Below are 19,708 nucleotides of genomic sequence, written 5' to 3' on the forward strand. Positions count from 1 at the left end.
AGAAACTTTAACCAAGGATTGAACTTCATTCCAATCAGTAGCTTTCCCCCGAGAAATCTTTACCTTCTCTCAAATAGATCATTGGGGGTGTCTGTATGGCGTATATTGTGGTGAACTCCGCCCCCCCATGTGATGTCATGACCATGGTCCTGACACTTTGCTGCCTGTGAATATTGTGGTGAAACCCCTCCCACAGTGTGATGTCATGACCATGGTCCTGACACTTTGCTGCCTGTGAATAATGTGGTGAAACCCCCTCCCACAGTGTGGTGTCATGATCATGGTCCTGATAGTTTGCTATCTGTGTACCTCATTGCATTGTGGAAAATAACAGATTTCCAACTGCCAAGCAAGCAGTGTCTCCCTTTGTGCAGAGAACTTTCAGTAAACCACATTTCATACAGATCACTTGGCAGAACTAAATATATCACCATCGGGGATACATTTCAGAATGTAAATCAGGGAGAGGAAACATTTTACAATGCGCAAACACTGAATAAATAATCTATAAATTAACACTGTAAAAAATAAGCTATTTAATCATTATGCCATTTTCGTTACAGTTCCTCTTTACGTTACCCATCAACTACACAAAAGGGGAGGATACACAAGACAGGTGGCCTGAGGGGAAAAAAGGATGACTCTGTCCTTGCCTCTGAAGAGATTTAACCACTTTACCCCAATGCGTATGCATTTCTCCGTCCCTTTTTCCATCCTTTCACCACCAGGGACGGAGAAATGCGTACTTTCCGCGCTCCCGCTCGCTGTAGCGCGCACTCCCACTCGCATGCATGCCGCCGCCCGCTCACCCGGAGATCAATAAACGGGAAAATCCATTCCCGTTCGTTGATCTAAGTCCCGCAACGATCCGCTGCTTCTCCGATAAGCAGCGCGATCATTGTGAAAAAAAAAAAAAGTTCCCAGCCTATTTGTACTTTCTGCAAGCGTCCTTCCGCTTGCAGGTCGCATAAACAAAATGTTACTGTAAACTAGTAAAACTACACCCTAAAGCATTTTTCACATACAAATAAATTTGTTTTACACACAAAATTAACTCCTTACCTCCCACACTCCCCTTTCTTTTTTTTTTGTAATTAAAAAAAAAAAAATTACAATAAAAAAAAATACATAAATAGTTACCTTAGGGACTGAACTTTTTAAATATTTATGTCAAGAGGGTATAACACTGTTACTTTATAAACTATGGGCTTGTAATTAGGGATGAACGCAAAACTGAAAAAAATGCACCTTTATTTCCAATTAAAATATTGGCGCCAAACATTGTGATAGGGACATCATTTAAACGGTTTTATAGCCGGGACAAAAGGGCAAATACATTTCATGGGTTTTAATTACAGTAGCATGCTTTATTTAAAAACTATAAAGGCCAAAACCTGAAAAAGAATAATTTTTTCCCACATTTTTCCTATTTTCCCATTAAAACACATTTAGAATAAAATTATTCTTGGCATAATGTCCCACCTAAAGAAAGCCTAATTGGTGGCAAAAAAACAAGATATAGTTCATTTCATTGTGATAAGTAATGATAAAGTTATAGACGAATGAATGGAAGGAGCGCTGAAAGGTGAAAATTGCTCTGGTGGTCAAGGGGTAAAACCCCTCAGTTGTGAAGTGGTTAAGAGACACCTGGCAGCCTATTGTTTACATATACTTATCCTTCACAGCAGCCTGTACACTGTGTATAGTGTGTAGCAGCTTCGGACTCAGTCCACACTCTGCCAGACTCAGCCAGATTTGTGCCATATTCTTAGTCACGGATGCACTGCAGGACTCTAAAGTCCATTACAGGGTCTACTACAGCTTTGGAGCAAATGTACACAATGGACACAGCAGACATTGATGCATGTAAACTGGCTTAAATAAAAAAACTTGCAGTCCACAAGTCTGCTTTCTAGTCCATCAAAATGCAGGGCAATAAGCACAATACAAACCAAGCCTTAATGTCTTTTCACCCCTGTGTCACATCTTTACTCTCATGACTTGTAGATCAGGTATTGTTGCACTGTACTATTGCTTCTGTGACTACCCCTTCTACTCCCTGGACAAACAGGAACAGGATCAATCAGACCTCACTACAGATTGCATATATGTGAGTAAAGTCTTCAAACACAAATACACAGCAGTGGTGGTTTGAAGGTCCACCCAGTCTACAGGCTTATGTGGAGTAAATGTGTTTCTGAAAAGCAAGCAGCCAGCTCCTTTTTTTAGGTAAGCAAAGTTGAAAACGCATTGTAGTGTGTGGCTCATTTATTATGTTTAAATTATAAGTAGGGGTGAGTGCAGAGATTTTGTGGAATTCCGGCTTTTCCATCAGAACCTCGCAATTTCGAGTTAAAAGTCAATATTCTAAAACATAAAAAAGACAAAGGCGCCAGGTGTGACTCTGATACTGCTCTGTGTACTCCTATCTCTACTGCCTGAGGAAGCGGGTATAGACCTGCGAAACGCGTTGTAAACAATACCCTGGAGTGTACCAATAAATTTACTTTTTGTCGAAATACACAGTTTCTTGTGTCTGCTTGAGGGAGGTAAGTCCACCACTGCCTCCTAAGCAACTTTTAACGTTTTAAATACTGTTTTTATACCTTTGGCGCCTCTGTTCATCCCTATACAATATTCTGAAACAGTCCACCATGTCAACGCATATTACAATTTAATCGCAACCAACAAATACATTTAGTTAAAGGACTTACGAGCCCAAATCCGTAAAAAAAGGTCTGTACCTGTATGACGTTTGAAGGCACGGAGGACGACATCCGCGCCCTCCGTGCAGCTCCGCCGGGTCCCTGCTGCTTGTCCTCCCCCCGGCCGGACCCCGACCCCCCCCCCCTCTCCTGCCTCCTCAAATATGGCCGCCGGAGGAGGCCGCGGCTGCGCAGTCCACACTGACGTGAGTGCGGCTGCGCAGCTCTAGGGCCTCCCTCCCCGATCCACGCTACGTAGCTTTTTGACCATTGTTTAGGTCTGATTGCTGCAGGTCTCTGGAAAAGAGACCTGTCTTCACACTGCAAGTTTCAGAGTTGCTCTGCTGGTGAGAAATTTGCATCCACTTGTCATGCAAATTGATGGCTTTGATGGCTTGCAGTATAAATACCTTTTGCTCCCAGAATTCCCTGCTGGTCATAAAGGTTTGTTCCTGCTAGACTTACCTTAAGTCTCAGCCCTCAGCCAGAATTGTTTCCTAACATAATCGTAGAGTTATTCCTTGGGAGTGCACTAGCATTCCTTCTAGCGTAGTCAGGTTGTAAAAATTTGTACTGCCTATTCTGTCTTTTCTGTTGTGATTGTCTTGTCGCCAGCGGCGGTCGACAGGAAATCGTTCTGTCTGTTGGGATCGCATTCGCCCTAGCGGTAGTGGCGGTGGTTCCTTCTGTACTCTGTCTTAGGGGTGCAAGCCAGAGCAGCGGTTGCTACTGGTTGCTCCATCTGTCTGTCTGTCTGGATCGCATCCGCCCTAGCGGTAGTGGCGGTGGTTCCTTCTGTACTCTGTTTGGGAGTTTAGGCCAGAGCTCGGTTGCTACTGGTTACTCCTTCTGTCTGCCTTGTCTGGAACGAACGCTTGCTGTAGGCTCGGTGATGTAACTGTTTAGCAAGCGTTCACGTTCTCTATTCATTTTCGTGTTACTTTGGCTAGTTAGGGTGGCACGCTTGTCACTGGGCGCCTAACGCGCGGTGACCGTGTTTTAAACGCGTTCGATGTTGCGAATGAGTGCGGAGTTCGCGTTTAGCTAGTGTTTGTTATTTTCCTTGGCGTTCTGATCATTGTTATTTGCTGTGTCTTTCTTGCTACACTTGTGCTCTGTCTTACTCGGTCTTGTATCACTATTGGCAATCGCCACTCTTGCGATTGCGTACCCAGTTTGTTTCCGCTGTTGTGTGTTCACTGTTGCCGGTTGGCGACTGGATTGGTGGACACACATACATTCTGTCTCTGTGCTCACTTTCCCTCTACAGGTGCTTTGCACCACAGCTGGGTTCTGTTATTTTATACGCATGTGGAGGATTTCCGTAGTGTCAGCGCACCTCTTGTGCGCTGATCACGGACATAATTCCGCAATAGTTACAAAAGGCAGTTTTCAACTGCCAAGCAACCAATTTCTCCCTCTGTGCGTATGCATATCTATAAAAAAAAAAACTTTGTACTCTATCGCATTGTTAGGGGTTGTGGATATAGATTATAGCAGTTGGTGCTGTTTGTTTTTTTCATGTCTGCCAGTAGTAAAGATGATCACGTGCAAGGTGATTGTGGATCAAACAATATGAACACATTACATGGCGAATGTCAATCATTTCTTGATCCCTCTTCTGTTTTTTACCTTCTCACTTTGCAATGTATTGATTTATTTTTTTCCCCTTTTCACTAAAGTTGCTCTTTAACCTTGAATTTATGTGCAGGTGTCTGATTATATAAAGAGGTGACGTGAAACAAGACCAGTTGGCCTATAGTTTATAGTGGTTACTGTTCCTGACTTTATTTGCAGCGAATAAACCCTTGTAGTGTAAAAAAAAAAAAAATAGAGGGTTTGTTTTAACTGCTCTAACATGACTCCAGGAAACACTGAGGCAGGTTCAACTCAGTTCAAATTCCATAGTTTCTCAAAATCAATAAGACCTCTCCAGAGAGGGTGTATATCCTGACATGGTGGCCCGCAAGATGTTGTAATGGCAACTAACCCAATTCACCAGCCTGGATGTGACGGATAATGCAATAAGCCAACAGAGAGCAATTGTTGTTTGGTTTTTGTTTTAAACACAAAGAATTATGGGATGCCCGGAGCCCCGGACTCGCATCACCTGCTGTGTGTTGGCAAAGAACGTTGATGTCTGTTCTCCGCTGAGAAACACGATCGCAATCAGGCTGCGATTCGCTTATGTGTCTCTCCCATTCTCCACTGCAACCAATCGTGATTCTGCCATTTTCCACCTCAACGATTGGGCCTAGATTGCACCGCAATCCATTGGATGTAAAGCGTGATGCGATTCTCACCGGGAGAAAAGAAAATATCCAGACGGTAAATTGCAGGAAAATTGCATAGCGGTGCAATTGCTATGGGAGTTTCCTGTGCTCCTATACTTTGTTTAGGAGTCTGATCATGTGGAAAACGCAGCTGGCATGACAATTGCAGTCAGGAAAAATTGTGTCACAAATGCAGCACACTAATGGAAACATTCTTGCGCATTCTCCATTAATTTAAAAGCACCTTGTGTTTTGCGATCCAATTGTGATCGAAGTCACATCACCGAACACTGCAAGTGGGAAATAGCCCTGAGCTTTCTTCGGTGGAAACAGCAATATTTAGAAGGAGTCTACTGATTCCACAATTGTAGAAAAATTGTACACAGGTCTAGGGATGGTTGGAATGGTCAAATTACGGATACGCCAAAATTCTGCACTTTTGTGAGAAGCTCCGGATGAATTTAGAATTTTACAGACTCTGATTTTGCATTGTGAAATTTTGAAACGGTTGTAATTTATTCTGAATTTTTACTTTGACTTCCCGTGGGCATGCTCAGTAGACACTAGCAATCTACAAACATTTTTCATTTTCTGTGCTTCTTTGGTTTTCGCCATTTATGCAAAAAAACATTTTATACATAACTTTCGGAATAACTTGTCAGAATTCGGTGAATTATAAATTCGGACTTTCAACTCAAAATTTACAAAATTTGGAATTCTGTAAAATCTACGCACTCTTCCCTATGCAAGACCTAAAATAATGGTTATATTTAACAATGTAAGGGCATTAAATTCAGATTAATCCATGGAAATTATTTACTGGCATCCATTCTTCTAGGGGTTACACGTAAAGCAAAGTTCCCTAACAAACACGTGCTGCAAAGAGACCGACGTGGCTATTACTGTTGCAATATTCTTGACACTTTGTCCTTTCAGAGCTCCGAGTTTATGATTCGAATGACTGGAACTTCTTTTAGCATCATGATACTAGTGCTAAGAAGGCCAAAGCAGGACAAAGTGTGACACTTAGAGGCCTGCACCAAAATGACACACCTGGTGTAGGTGTAATCTTGTCTTGTTGGCACAGATCTTTGTTTTTGTTTTGTTTTTTTCTAACTCATTTTTTATTGGTTTAAAACATCAAATAAATCAACATACAGTAGAGATTAAAAGAAGTGTGTACAATCTTAATATCAACAATGAGTATAAACCAACAGTGTATCACATGATGCTTGTCATGAGAGAACATAACATCATAGAGATAGAGGCTTTCTATTCGAGAACATAGATGGAACACAAAGCAACAAATAATTAGCAATTTCATCTGCCTGGAATCAGAGACTATACCTTCAGCTAAAATGCTGCTATACTCTGACTAACTATATATTATAACGTTTTATTGTTTTGCACTTTCACCTGAGCACTAGACACTTTATGTTTACCATGACAAAGCCCCCATTAAGGGGGTGAAACATGTTGGATTTTTAAGGGGTGTATTTACAGGTGACTAGTGTTTAAAGAGAACCTGTACTGAGTAAAATTATTTAAAATAAACACATGAGGTAACTTCAAATGAACATTACATAGTTACCTTGCCATCAGTTCCTCTCAGAAGCTCACCATTTTCTTCTGACAATGATCCCTTCCAGTTCTGACAACATTTTGTCAGAACTGAAATATATTAGTTGCTGTCAGTTATATATCAGTTGCTGTCAGTTACAGCTGAGAGGAGAACTGATGTGTCCATGTTTCCCTATGGCTCTTGTGGGTGATGTTACAGTTTAACAGTGTGCTGACCAGAAAGCTGTTATGGTGTAATGGCCATTTTCAAAATGGAGGAAGAAGAATTCCATTGATCACAGTGGACACAAAGGACGCAGGAGAGGAGAAAGATATTGAGGAGAAGACTACACTGGAGGTAAGTATGACCTGTGTATGCTTATTTTGACTTTTAATGTTCAGTTCAGGTTTTCTTTAAGGAGGGGGCATATTCGTTATATCTACTAACTAGGATTAGTTGCTCCTCTATTATACTATGTTTATTGATAAAACTGTGATCAGGCATTTGGAATGTTTCCATGAAAGCAAATGGTGGAGGGATGGCAGGGGATCGATGGTTGTAGAGCATTGTACTGTCCTTTTTTATATATATAATTAGATTTTTATTAGAAAAAAATAATCAAATTAACATATACTGCGCGTGTGCAAGAGAGGGCGATCACGCAGGCGCAGTGACGAGCAGCACTCAGACTCCCGAAGACTCCCGACATTCCTAGCAATGGCCGCAAAGGATGCTGGGGGGGATTTATGTCATGACTCCACCCTACCATGTCCTGCTCCCAGCCCACAACCACTGTGAAAAGAGATGTAATCTGATCCAGGCAGGCAGCCATCTGGAATAAGAATTGTAGCATGCTGTCTCAGATATATTATCTTTATAATCACTCTGCTCACATCTTCCCCAAGTGCTGTACCAAAACTAGCCTGGCTCTCATAATGTCAAGAGGCCAGCCCATAATCTGTACAAAGCATGTGTGGGATTTCACAGGCATATTTGCATGAATAGGAGGGCATAAGGCTGGAGGGGAGGACACAATGCCGAGGGTGTACTTACAAGGCATCAGTATGAGGAGAAAGATGGAGGTGCTACTACAGATATGAATGGGTATTTGTTCTAGACACTACATTGTTCCCGATGTAAATTTTGTATGTTCATCTAACTGTACACAGTGCCTAGACTACATACATGTATTGCCATTCAACTTTTTTTGCCTGGAGCTATTCTTTAAGGAAATAACCCTCAAAGTAATTATTTTCCTGTGTCCTGTTACTGTGTCTCTCTGCAGGTTCATTCTCTTTTTAATGTATCCAGTTGTTGTGGATATTGAAGGATAGCAATGCCTAAAATGAAATGATTCCCAGAAAGTTCCTGCATGCAGATTCGCATAGACAACACAAGTGGATGGGACTGTTTCCACTTGTACGGGATTCTGTGCGGTTTGTCGTACAGAAAAAATCTGCACGGCAGAACCATCAGAATTCGCACGCCGCACACCTGCATGCGATTCGTGAGTAATGTAACTAAATAGGAAAACCGCAAGCATTTTAGTCTTGTAGTTTTCCCAGCATTTCCGCGTGCGTTTCCGCTTAAAAACCCATGTCAATGCTTGCCGGCACTGACATGGTTAAAATCGCAATGCACAAACCACGAGCGATACCACGTGGAAATCCGCATAGAAACGGCAACAAAACCACAACTGCATGCAGATTCGTTGCCGCGATTTTCCCGTCGAAATCGCACCGCACAAGTGGAAACGGGCCCTCAACGTTTAGCCAGATCAGAAATAGCTAGTACTCTGTGTGCTGGATTGTTACATGACTTTATTTTCAATTTTTCTCTTTTTCCTCTTTTTGCTGAAACCTAAACTCAATCAAGCTGTATTCAAAAAGCCCCTTGAAGTGGAATTTAGAACACACAATGGCAAAGCTGTATTGTCAACAAAGGAAAAGGAAGGGGACTTGTACAAATTAGAAGGGCATTTTAAATCTAACCTTTGTCACCACCACAATGTTAGTGTACCTAACCCAAAGACTGTGTCACTAAACCAAGTGTTTCATTTGGGGAGAAGGGGAGTGGAATGTTTGGGGTAGGCACCAGGAAGAGGTTTATGTTGGGGTTAGGTATTAAAAAGGAGCAGGGTATCGTTTAGGCATATTTACGTTCAGCGAAGGTTAAGGTTAGGTGCTAGTATAGAGAAGAGTGTCACTTAGGCATGTTTACATTGAGCAAAGGTTTGGATTAGTTGTTAAGAGATAAAAGAGTATCGGTTGAGGCATAGCTGATTGACGTACAATTGCGGAGCCAATAATTACACTTTACCAACATTCCAGCTTTCAGAATAAGCCAGAGCCCAAGTTTACTGGCATTAGAGCTTAAAGCGTACCTGAACTGTAATGTAGCATATTGAGATAAACATAGGTACATATAGTACTAGTCCTACTAAGAAATTGTCCTTTTCATTTTCTTACACTGCAAGTGTTAAAAAAAAAAACTAGTGCTGTTTTCTATGCAAATGAGGCTGTAAGTCAAATACAGCCATGTCCTGAAAGGTAAATAGAAGGTAAAACACTTCTATCTGGCTGAGAAAACACTGCTGTTTCAGTTTTAGTGCTGAGCAATTGAAAGGGCCATTACTTCTGTTTGTTTTGCAGCTGGAGGTAGATTTTGCACCAGTTTGTCAGGGCTGTTGTTTAGAATGTAGTCTTAAAAATTCAGATCTTAAAAATCTGAAACTCTGTCCTATATTGCTAATGTTCTGTTTATTACATATACAATTAATTATCTCCATGTTTATTTTCAGGTCAGGTTTGCTTTAAGATCTGCACCCTGTGACATGTACGAGACTTGCCGATCTGTTGATATGATTGCACAGTTTATAGCACTTTCTCTTGCACGGTGTACTTGCCAAGTTACTGTTTTCTGCATCAGAATGCAGTACGTTTTTGGATCTGAGGAAGCAAGCAAAATAATAAACTCAACAGATAATATTTTTAGAAATTTTATAGAACAAATTAAAGGGTATCAAATAACTGTTCTCAACCCTATTTCTTATGTTAGATACTTGAAAACACAGCTACAGTCATCAACAGAATACAATCAAATATATATATATATATATATATATATATATATATATATATATATATATATATATATAGCTATTATGTTGTTTGCTACTCCCTCATTATCATGTCAACCGGTTAATGAGACATTATATTTTATGAATAGGGATATGGTTTGTATGTCATTTTTGGTTGCCAAATACAGTAGCTGTATGTAGCAGGACTAGGGTTGCAGTACCACCAGTGGCCTTTTGGTGGGAGTGTAGGTACATCCTCCATAGCCCAATAGTAAAAAATTTCAGACTAGCTTCGGTTGACCTTTGTCGAGCTCAATAGCCCTTCATTTATCACTGATCACAAGAGTGAAATGAACATATTTACTTGTGTTTTACTTTCTGCTTATAATATCTTGTGACATGGGAGGAAAATGAAAACAATTGTTCATATAAGAAATTTATATGCTTCATCTGGCTTGTGATCTCCCCGGCTGCAGCAGTGCCACTTAGGGACTGATATTGCGTTTTACATCTGTAGGCTATAAGGAAGTCATTTTTTTCATTTCCAGAGACGCACCTTAAGCCGTTCTCCAGTACATATATGTTTTATGGCCAAAGTAAAGTCCTTTTAAAGAGAGCTCTTTTTTTTTTCCCCTCTCTGAGCTTAGCGGGCAACAAAACTTCCCACAACCTTTAAAAATTTCACCGCTGACTGCACATCGCCTATGGTTTCATAATGCATATAGACCTCGGTGCTGCTAATTGCAAAATAGGGCTTTTTAGAACTTAGCCATCCACCTGCCTACCGTGGCTAAACGATTGCCTTTTCTCTGAATTGCAGTGGTGATTAAAACCAACCCCACTGCTATCTCATGCAACAGGGCGTCAAACGTTTCTATAAAATAATGGCAAATGGAATCTCATCAGTCAAAATTTTTTGAAGGCAATAGGTAAAGATTTCTCTTTCATTTCTGAATGTATTTTCATTTTAGTAAAGTAGGTATTTTCATACCAGTCACACAATAAACCGCACAGCTAAACATCAAGTATCCCAGGTGTACGTTAAAGCTTTAAATACTAGCCGTAAAGAGATTTAAAATTAAACATCATTAAGGCTAAAATCCATAAACTCGCTGTTTTCTCATATCTTTTTTACTTCCTGTTCAACTTTTTAATTTTTTTTTTATTCTGCTTACATGCAGATTGCTTTATTTTGAGAGGATGATCTTAAGCCAAACTGGTTCTTAAAAAATAATTCACTTTGCCATTTATATGTTGGCAAAAAAATGGACACCTCCCCCCCCCTCATATGATAATTATCATTATTGCTGTTGCTGTTGTTGCTGTTACATTTATGAAATATTCATATGCACCTTTATTATTTCAAACTCCCGTCTGAAAAAGAGCAAAATATAAAAAAGCTCTGTACTCTATCTGTATAGGGGTGGAGGAAATATTTATTTCGAGAATATCCTGTGCTGAAAGGTGTTCTAGAGGGAGGCTGTAAGTGTCTTGGCATGCAAAAAGTCTTCTTATTTAAATTTCACAGATCTATACTTTTTATTGTAATTTACCTCTCCTATTACTCGCACTCAATGGAGGTTTTTTTTCCCATTTCTCTTGCACAGCCTCTCTGTGCCTCTATCTTATCTCTGCATGAACAAAGAAGAACCATTCCACTAATTACATTTCTATTTGCCTTCTAAATATTCCTTATTATTGCTCGAGACTAAACTTAACTTTTAAAATATTTATGGCAGCAATAATGAAGGACTGCTCATATTAAACCGCATCCTCGCCATTCGTAAACAAAATCTCCCTTCAGTTAATCACGACGTACAATATTTTTCCCAGCAGCCCCTCACAATCAAATTATTTAAAATTACATTTCTTTATTGCGCATTGCTAAAACCCAAGACGTGCAAATATCAAGATAGTAAACAATTATTTATTGCAAATTATTATCTGATGTATAGGATTAACAGCTTGTAACTATTAAGATTAATCTGCGTGCTAAAACCAATTTATTATGCTTATCTCCTTGCAAATATTTGTGTACAAAGCATATTGCCCGCGTTTCGCAATTAATGGCAAAACGTACAAGATTAACAATTTGTGTCATGTTTTGTTTTTAAATTTATCTACATTATAAAATGTATTTATGGGTCTTATTAAAGATTTTAATGATGAACTTGGAGGCACTATATATAATTTTTTTGTCTGCAAATATAACCTTAATATTAAATTATATCATAGAGGGAAAAAAATACAGCCTTAGCCCAAGGATTTCAGTATTGTCCACCATAAATCTGCTTTAAAATGATCATCTTTGGAATTACAGGATCTTTAAATTCTGGCCTTTCGCAGTGCTAATACGTTTGAATGACTTTTTAAAACCGTTATTAGAGTCTGCGTGAATTTCTGAGTCTTTCGTTTCTAAGAGCACCCTGACTGCTGTTCACGGTGAAAATATTGGAAGCATTTATTTTTATAATGCAGGAGGAAAAAAAAAAGTATTAGAAAACAAAATTTCTAGATGACACACACACGGTCTAAATTACACCAATATAGTGGACTGGGGTGATACTCGCAGTCATAAAACTTGATTAGTGACAGGCTCTGAAAATCTGAGACAATTGCATTAAAGGTTAAATTGAAACGTACTTCTTACTGTAAAGATAGGAGTGTGCAATAAAGAGTACTTAAGAAAAAAATAATAAAGGCAGCAAAAAACAAACTAAGTCTGGGTATAATTAACACAAATTTGCTGCTGTAGTACTTGTGGAAATGTGGTTAGATGCTCCAAATTACATTTTGTCTGCGACGAAACCTACAGTGTCTGTTTTCCGCAAGACAGCAAATTAACAGAATTTGTTTCTTGATTTTTTTTTCTTTTTCGGAGGTTGTATTGTTGCTTTAGTCATTTTAATTGAAATAATTAGGTGTGCTGTTCTGTAGATTCCTGTTTATAACCTCTAATGCCTGAGGAGCAATAGGCAGTGTGTGTGTATGTGTGTGTGCGAGTGTGTGTCTTGAAAATATTGCTAGCAGTCATACAGGCGGGCATGGAGGATGTGAAATGTGTGAGCTTTGTCTTGGTAAAATTGTGCATGCCTGTTTAGCAATGCATACCACGCTGGTACTAGCCATTGTGGTCAAATATTTGCCCAACTGATGGTCACGTGTGTGCTCTTTATCAACTGCCAATGTATTGAGCGGCTGAGATAAGTAGACTCTTTGTCAATGGTTTAAAGAACATCTGCACCCAAAGTGGATGGTTCCTTGTCACTAAGGCCCGGTTCACATTAGCGTCCCCTGTCCGGATTCGCCGGGCCGGATCCGGACAGTATACTGTACAAACCGAACGTACGTTCCGCATAGCAATGCAAAGGCTATGTGGACGTTCACACGTGTCCGTTCCGTACAGGACGGAGCCGGACCGGATCCGGACTCCGGACACTTTTCCAACATGCGCTATTTTTTGGGTCCGGATCTCCGGCCCAGGCACCCGGACCGGAGCCGGACCTGAGCCTGACAGCACCATCCGGAACACAGAAACCAATGGGGAACGGAAGGCACAGAACACACTGCCTACAAACACCTGACGTTCTACCCCACTTCCTATGCGTATCCAAGCGGCCATTTCGGATGGGAACACATGGGCCAAGCATGTCTGGAGTGCAGCAGTGACAGACGTGCTGGAGCTGTTTGGCAGAATGTCGGAGGTGGAGGTGAGGCCTACAGCGGAGGAACCTGATTCTACAGGTGCACCAGGTGCACCTTCTGCTGACCCCAACATTTTTTTATTTAAATTTCGCTATTTTTTGCCCACGGATCCGGATGGCAGCCTGATGCATGCCTGATGCAAACGGACCGGATCCGGATCGGAACTGTACGGTTCCGATCCGGATCAGGTCCTGATTCGATCAGGATCCGATCAGGATCCGGTCCGTTTGCATGGCAAAACACAAGTGTGAACGGGGCCTAACTGGCAAGCACACTTGCCTGACAGTGCTAGAACTGTAGGTATGAATCTCAGCCTGGATGCTATCATGGAATTTCAATGCTTTTGATCTGCACAGTGGCGTAGTGGTTAGCGCTGTTGTCTTGCAGCGATGGGTCCCCAGTTCGAATCACGGCCAGGGGACTATCTGCACATAGTTCTATGCTCTCCTCATGTCTACATGGGTTTCTTCCAGGTAAGCCGGTTTTCTCTCACATTCCAAAAACACAGATAGGTTAATTGGCTTGTGCCTAAAAGTTGGCCTGCACTCTGTACTCAAAAGCACTGTGGGAGATGTTGGCACTATATAAATACTAAATCATAATGATAATCCTCTACCTGTGTTTACCTGTATTTTATCACCTCCATGATGTCCTCATATGGACAGATTATGACATGAATTGATTGTATTCAAGGCACAAAAATAGTTGCTGGCTAAGTGAATAAGGTCATTTTACCTGTCTGCTTATCTCTTTTGTGCAAAGGCCCGTATACCCTCTCGATTGATGTCGCCCCACGGGGATGGGGACCTGATCCCTTGAGCACCATTGCTGGGCTGAGGCTATACAGATGTGGAGTCAGCCTACAGGCTGAAGGTGCGTTCTGTTGCAATGCAGGAGGGGCCAGAGGGCCAATGGAGCGGTGCAGACATGATATCACATGGTGGGGCGAATGGCAAAAAGAATGCTATGGGCTGTCACTCGGGCTGAGATGATCAACCTGGCAGATCGCTGGTGGGGAGGTGGTCAGCTCAGGGCTGCTGTACACATGCTGGACTATCGGCAGAGACAGACATTATCGCCCACCTCAGCCGGCTTTAACCCTTTAAGGACCATAGCCTTTACTCCCCCTAGTGACCAGGCTATTTTTTACAATTCAGGCCACTGCAGGTTTAAGGCCTTGTTGCAGGACCGTACAACTCAGCACACAAATGATCCCCCCCCCCCCTTTTCTGCCCACCAACAGAGCTTTCTCTGGAACTCCAGCCTAAACAAACATACTGTCATTAAGTTACATTAGTTATGTTAATTAAAATAGATAGGTAATATAATCTCTTACCCACCCTGTTTTAAAAGAACAGGCAAATGTTTGATTTCGTGATGGCAGCCATCTTTTTGGTTGAAAGGAGGTGACAGGGAGAATGAGACTGAGTTCCAACTGTCCTGTGTCCTGAGCACCTCTCCCAGTTGCTAGGCAACGTGAATAACAACATAGGAAATCCCATCATGCTCTGTACAGCATCAGGGGAAAAAAAGCCTGGGCTTTTTTTCTGTGATGGGTGGAGCTTAGGTAAAAATGCAGCTAAAAATGATGCTTTGGTAAGAAAAATAAAGTTCTGATGCTGTGAAACTGTTAAAGAAACACCAAGCCTTTTCAGTTCTGCTGAGTAGATTTTTAGTCCGGATGTTCACTGTAATAACAGTATGTTTGTTTAGGCTGGAGTTCCTCTTTAAAGCTGCGTCCTATTCAGTTATACAGATATGTTGATATCTTTTGCTTTCCACGGACTAAACAACAATACTCCAACACATTTTTCTGAGAGCTAACTAGTGATGAGCATAATGACCTAATTACGATTACGCAAAATTTCACATAATTCGCCAAATTACGATTATGGCCGTAATCAGAAATTCATAATTTCGCGGAATTACGTGAAATTTTGCGTAATCGCAAAATTTTGTAATTCTGATCATTTTTGGGAATTTCGTGTTTAACACGGAAATTCGACCGTTCTCAAAAATTTTGTTCCAGTCCAGATCCTTCGGATACATTTAAAGTGACAGCATGTGCAGGGACCTTTGCATTATCTGATATTGCAAGGCCCAAAACCAAGTGTCTCAGCATGCATGACCGCATGTGACAGCATGTGCAGGGACCTTTGCATTATCTGATATTGCAAGGCCCAAAACCAAGTGTCTCAGCATGCATGACCGCATGTGACAGCATGTGCAGGGACCTTTGCATTATCTGATATTGCAAGGCCCAAAACCAAGTGTCTCAGCATGCATGACCGCTAAGTGCACCCTGACAAAGAGCACCTGTTTTAGAAGTGGCTGCAGGTAGAGCCTCCTGATACATTTAAAGCGACAGCACGGGTCTTTGCATTATCAATAATTGCAATCAAATGAGTGACTTTCCTAAGTTTAGTAATTACTTAAATTTGCATAATTACTATTAGAAACAAAATGGCGTCCATTTTCTTAATTAAAATAATAACTTTGTTTCTATAGAAAACACGAAATTACACGTTAAATGTGAATTTGCGGCAAAATGAGAAATTACGCTTTACGAATTACGGTTTGTATGGCAAATACAAAATTACGAATTTGTGTCGTAGCGCCCAACTTCTTGTCTGTAATTACGGAAATGCGAAATTACGCAAATTTTGGCTCAACACTACTATTGGCAAGCTTTCAGGAGAGATGGAAAGTCAAGACTGCACTGCTGATGGGATTTTGTATTCTAGTGATTAGATTACTTAATAATACTTTAAAAAGAAATTAAAGAATATAGTTTAGGATTAGGAATGGAATTGGGCAGCTCACCATCATGCTCATAGCAGCTAGGAGGACCTACAGGAAATGAAGCTGAAGTTGGGAATCTTAAGCAAAGTAAAAGGGGCTGCACAATGGGTACATGCTAGCACTCTCATCTTCTAGTGAACCAAGTTTGAAACTCAGCCAGGGTGCTCTCAAAGCCCAAATCCTACTAGTAAAATAATACAGAAAGTTTACCTAAAAATTGGCCCTTGGTGGAAACATTGGACTATGACTGTGAGCGTTTCTGAGGACAGTTAGCGACATGACTATGTACTCTGTGATGTGCTGCAGAAGAGGTCAGCGCTATAGAAAATACATAATAATAACATAATAGGACATTAGACTATGGCTATGGTAGGGATTATATTGTGAACTCCTCTGAGGACAGTCAGTGACATGACTATGTACTCTGTGAAGTGCTGCAGAAGATGTCAGAGCTATATAAATACATAATAATAGTAATAGTAGGACATTACACTAAGACTATGGTAGGGATTATATTGTGAGCTCCTCGGAGGACCATCAGCAACATGACTATGTACTCTGTAAAGTGCTGCAAAAGATGTCATTCCTATATAAATACATAATAATAATAATAGGACATTACACTATAACTATGGTAGGTATTAGCTTGTGAGCTCCTCTGAGGACAATCAGTGACTTGACTATGTACTCTGTAAAGTGCTGCAGAAGATGTCAGTGCTATATAAATACATAATATGTTAGGACATTAGACTATGACTATGGTAGGGATTACATTGTGAGCTCCTCTGAGGACAGAAGTTGGCATACATTGTTTGATGTTCTTAAATGGCAATATGTAAGGATGAAAAAATGAGAGAAACTGGCACCAGTATGCGGCAGGGATGGAACGGCCACTGGTGGGCTTACCTGCAGCGTGCTCCGATGTATCACTGACATCTTTGAAAGGAAGATAAAAAAACGGGCACTGCTGTATAAAAGGCCCTTTATTGTGGCCGGGTTACACAGTGGTTAGCAGTGGGGTGAAAAGGATATGCCTGACAGCTGTTTCGCAGGTATACAACCTGCTTCTTCAGAGGCTGAAGGCGGCTGTTGTATACCTGCAAAACAGCTGTCAGGCATATCCTTTTTACCCCACTGCTAACCACTGTGTAACCCGGCCACAATAAAGGGACTTTTATGCAGCAGTGCCTGTTTTTTTCTCTTCCTTTCAAATTGTTTAATGTCATCTGTGAAGTACTCTGGAAAATCTCTGCACTATTTAGATATATAATAATAAGTGTAAGATGGCGATAGCGCCACGGAAGATCCTGGCGCTTTATAAATCAAGAATAATAATAATAAATAACCTGTGTCTGTAAATTTGCTATTAAAGTGTAGAAAACAAACTCAATGTAAAGCAAAAGGAGAAATAATGATCCATGAAGTCTATAAAGAACCACATAAAATATAATGTAACCACTTAATGACAACTGGACGTTTATAAACATCCAGTGTAGTTGTGGAGAGTGCACCATCAGTTTGTTACTAAATGAGACACATATGGTATAATTTTAACAGAGACGAGTTGTAGAATACATTTTGGTGGGTCTTAACCTCTTGAGGACCTCAGTGTTAAACCCCCCTAATGACCAGGCCATTTTATGTAAAATGTGCCACTGCAGCTTTAAGGCCAAGCTACAGGACCGCACAACACAGCACACTAGTGATCCTCCCCCCTTTTCTCCCCACCAACAGAGCTCTCTGTTGGTGGGGTCTGATCGCCCCCCAGATGTTTGTTTATGTTTGTGTGGTTTTTTTTTTTTAACAAAAAAGGTGTTTTTTTATGTATCACTGCCAACCCCCCTCCCTCGATCCCTCCCCCCACCAGCCAATCCCTGTGATCAGCTGTCATAGGCTTCAGCCTATGACAGCCGATCACTTCTGTGCCTCAGGAGGGGACAGCCGTGTCACATTGCTGTCCCCAGTACAGCGCTGCTGCTGATCGCAGTGTTGTACAATGGAATTAGACGGCGGTTTCACCGTCTTAGCCTCCCGAGCGGCAATCGTCGCTCGGAGACTAAAGGCGGAGCTCTGCTCCGCCCACTGAGCAGGAGATTTGCGCGCAGACTGCGCACAATCTCTTGCAAAATAAAGCCCCAGGACTTTACGCCAATCGGCGTTAGGCGGTCCTGGGGCTGCCGCCGCTGCCACGCCCATCGGCGTGACGTGGTCGGGAAGAGGTTAAAGCTTGGACACACATCACATAAAAGATGGGTAGGGATAAACTCAACCCAACATAAAAAAATAATTTTCAAAATTATGATCAAATTTGGGAAAGTTTTAGCAAAACTACAAGAGACATGTGTAGTAGCATTTTAACAGTGATAGGTAGTAGAATAGAGTTTAGAAAGTTTTAGGGTTGAGGCCCATGTCTTGTGTATTCTTTTTAATCACAAACTGGGAATCAAAGGCAATTACATTTTTGCATATGCTGTACCAAAATAAAAGACTTGTAAAATGAAAACAAAGTGACAGAATATGAAAGAAACAACATATATTGTTACCCTAGAAACTTGGCTTTTTAAATATGTATGCCATGAGGGTATATTACTATTATTTTTGCAAATAAGGTCTTATAATCATCAATAGTGTACATTGAAAAAACGGAAAAAAGACACCTTTATTTTCAAATACCATATTGTCACCATACATTGCGCTAGGACCATAATCTAAATGTTGTTATAACCAGGATGAATACGCAAATAAAATTTGTGGGTTTAACTTATAGTGAGCACTGTTTATTGTAAAGCTATAATGGATCTAAATGGAGAAATAGTGTGTTTTTTCAGTTTTTTTCTCTACTTTTCCCTTTAAAATGCATTGAAAATAAGGTAATTACTAAACAAGAGTATCACACACCAAAAGCCTAATTTGTCCTGAAAAAAAAAATATATATAGATCATATAGGTGTGATTCGTAGTAATAAAGTTATTGGCAAAAAATGGGAGCAGTGCCGATAGGTGAAAATTCATTTGGTCCTGAAGTGGTTAAATACTGAAAATCATCGAATCACCCTTACACTGTCCTCCACACTTTTTTTTCTAGCCTTCAGCCTGGCAAGGCATTGCAACATGCTGTCGTATGAATGCCGTGACGCGTACGTTAAAAAGGGGCGCTGGGAAAAAAGGGCGCTGGGTTTTAAACGATAAACATGGATAACGTTTAAAAAATGTAATGTACTATATTTCGTTTAAAAATAATGTTTTAAAAAGTAATAAATCATTAAATAATGTGCATGAAATTGGCAATTGTGAAAACGTTAATCTTCCGTTTAAAAAGTGAAACGAATAATAACGTTTAAAAAAAATAGTAAGTAACCCTCCCTGTACCTACCCCTAACCCCTAGACCCCCGTGTTGGTGCCTAAACCTAAGACCCCCCTGGTGGTGCCTAAACCTAAGACTCCCCTGATGGTGCCTAAACCTAAGACTGCCCTGGTGGTGCCTAAACCTAAGACTCCCCTGGTGGTGCCTAAACCTAAGACCCCCCTGTTGATGCCTAAACCTAAGACCCCCCTGGTGGTGCCTAAACCTAAGACCCCCCTG

At 40.8% G+C, this 19,708-nt stretch overlaps 1 protein-coding gene across 22 annotated transcripts in view; it reads left to right on the forward strand.

The window, feature by feature from the left end:
- The window catches only part of LOC137539170 (uncharacterized), an 892,710-nt gene that overhangs the window by 98,365 nt on the left and 774,637 nt on the right, over positions 1-19,708 (forward strand). The window contains exon 4 of one of the 22 annotated variants that reach the window (XR_011024956.1): positions 19,210-19,260. The exons of 19 other annotated variants lie outside the window; for them this stretch is intronic. The gene's annotated coding sequence lies outside the window, so the exon portion shown is untranslated. Of the gene's footprint in view, positions 1-9,339; positions 9,550-14,085; positions 14,163-19,209; positions 19,261-19,708 lie in introns of those variants that run through there. 2 more of the 22 variants (XR_011024958.1, XR_011024955.1) reach the window with 2 other exon arrangements.

The sequence above is a fragment of the Hyperolius riggenbachi genome, chromosome 11 (genome assembly GCF_040937935.1).
Source record: "Hyperolius riggenbachi isolate aHypRig1 chromosome 11, aHypRig1.pri, whole genome shotgun sequence".
NCBI classification, from domain to species: Eukaryota; Metazoa; Chordata; class Amphibia; order Anura; family Hyperoliidae; genus Hyperolius; species Hyperolius riggenbachi.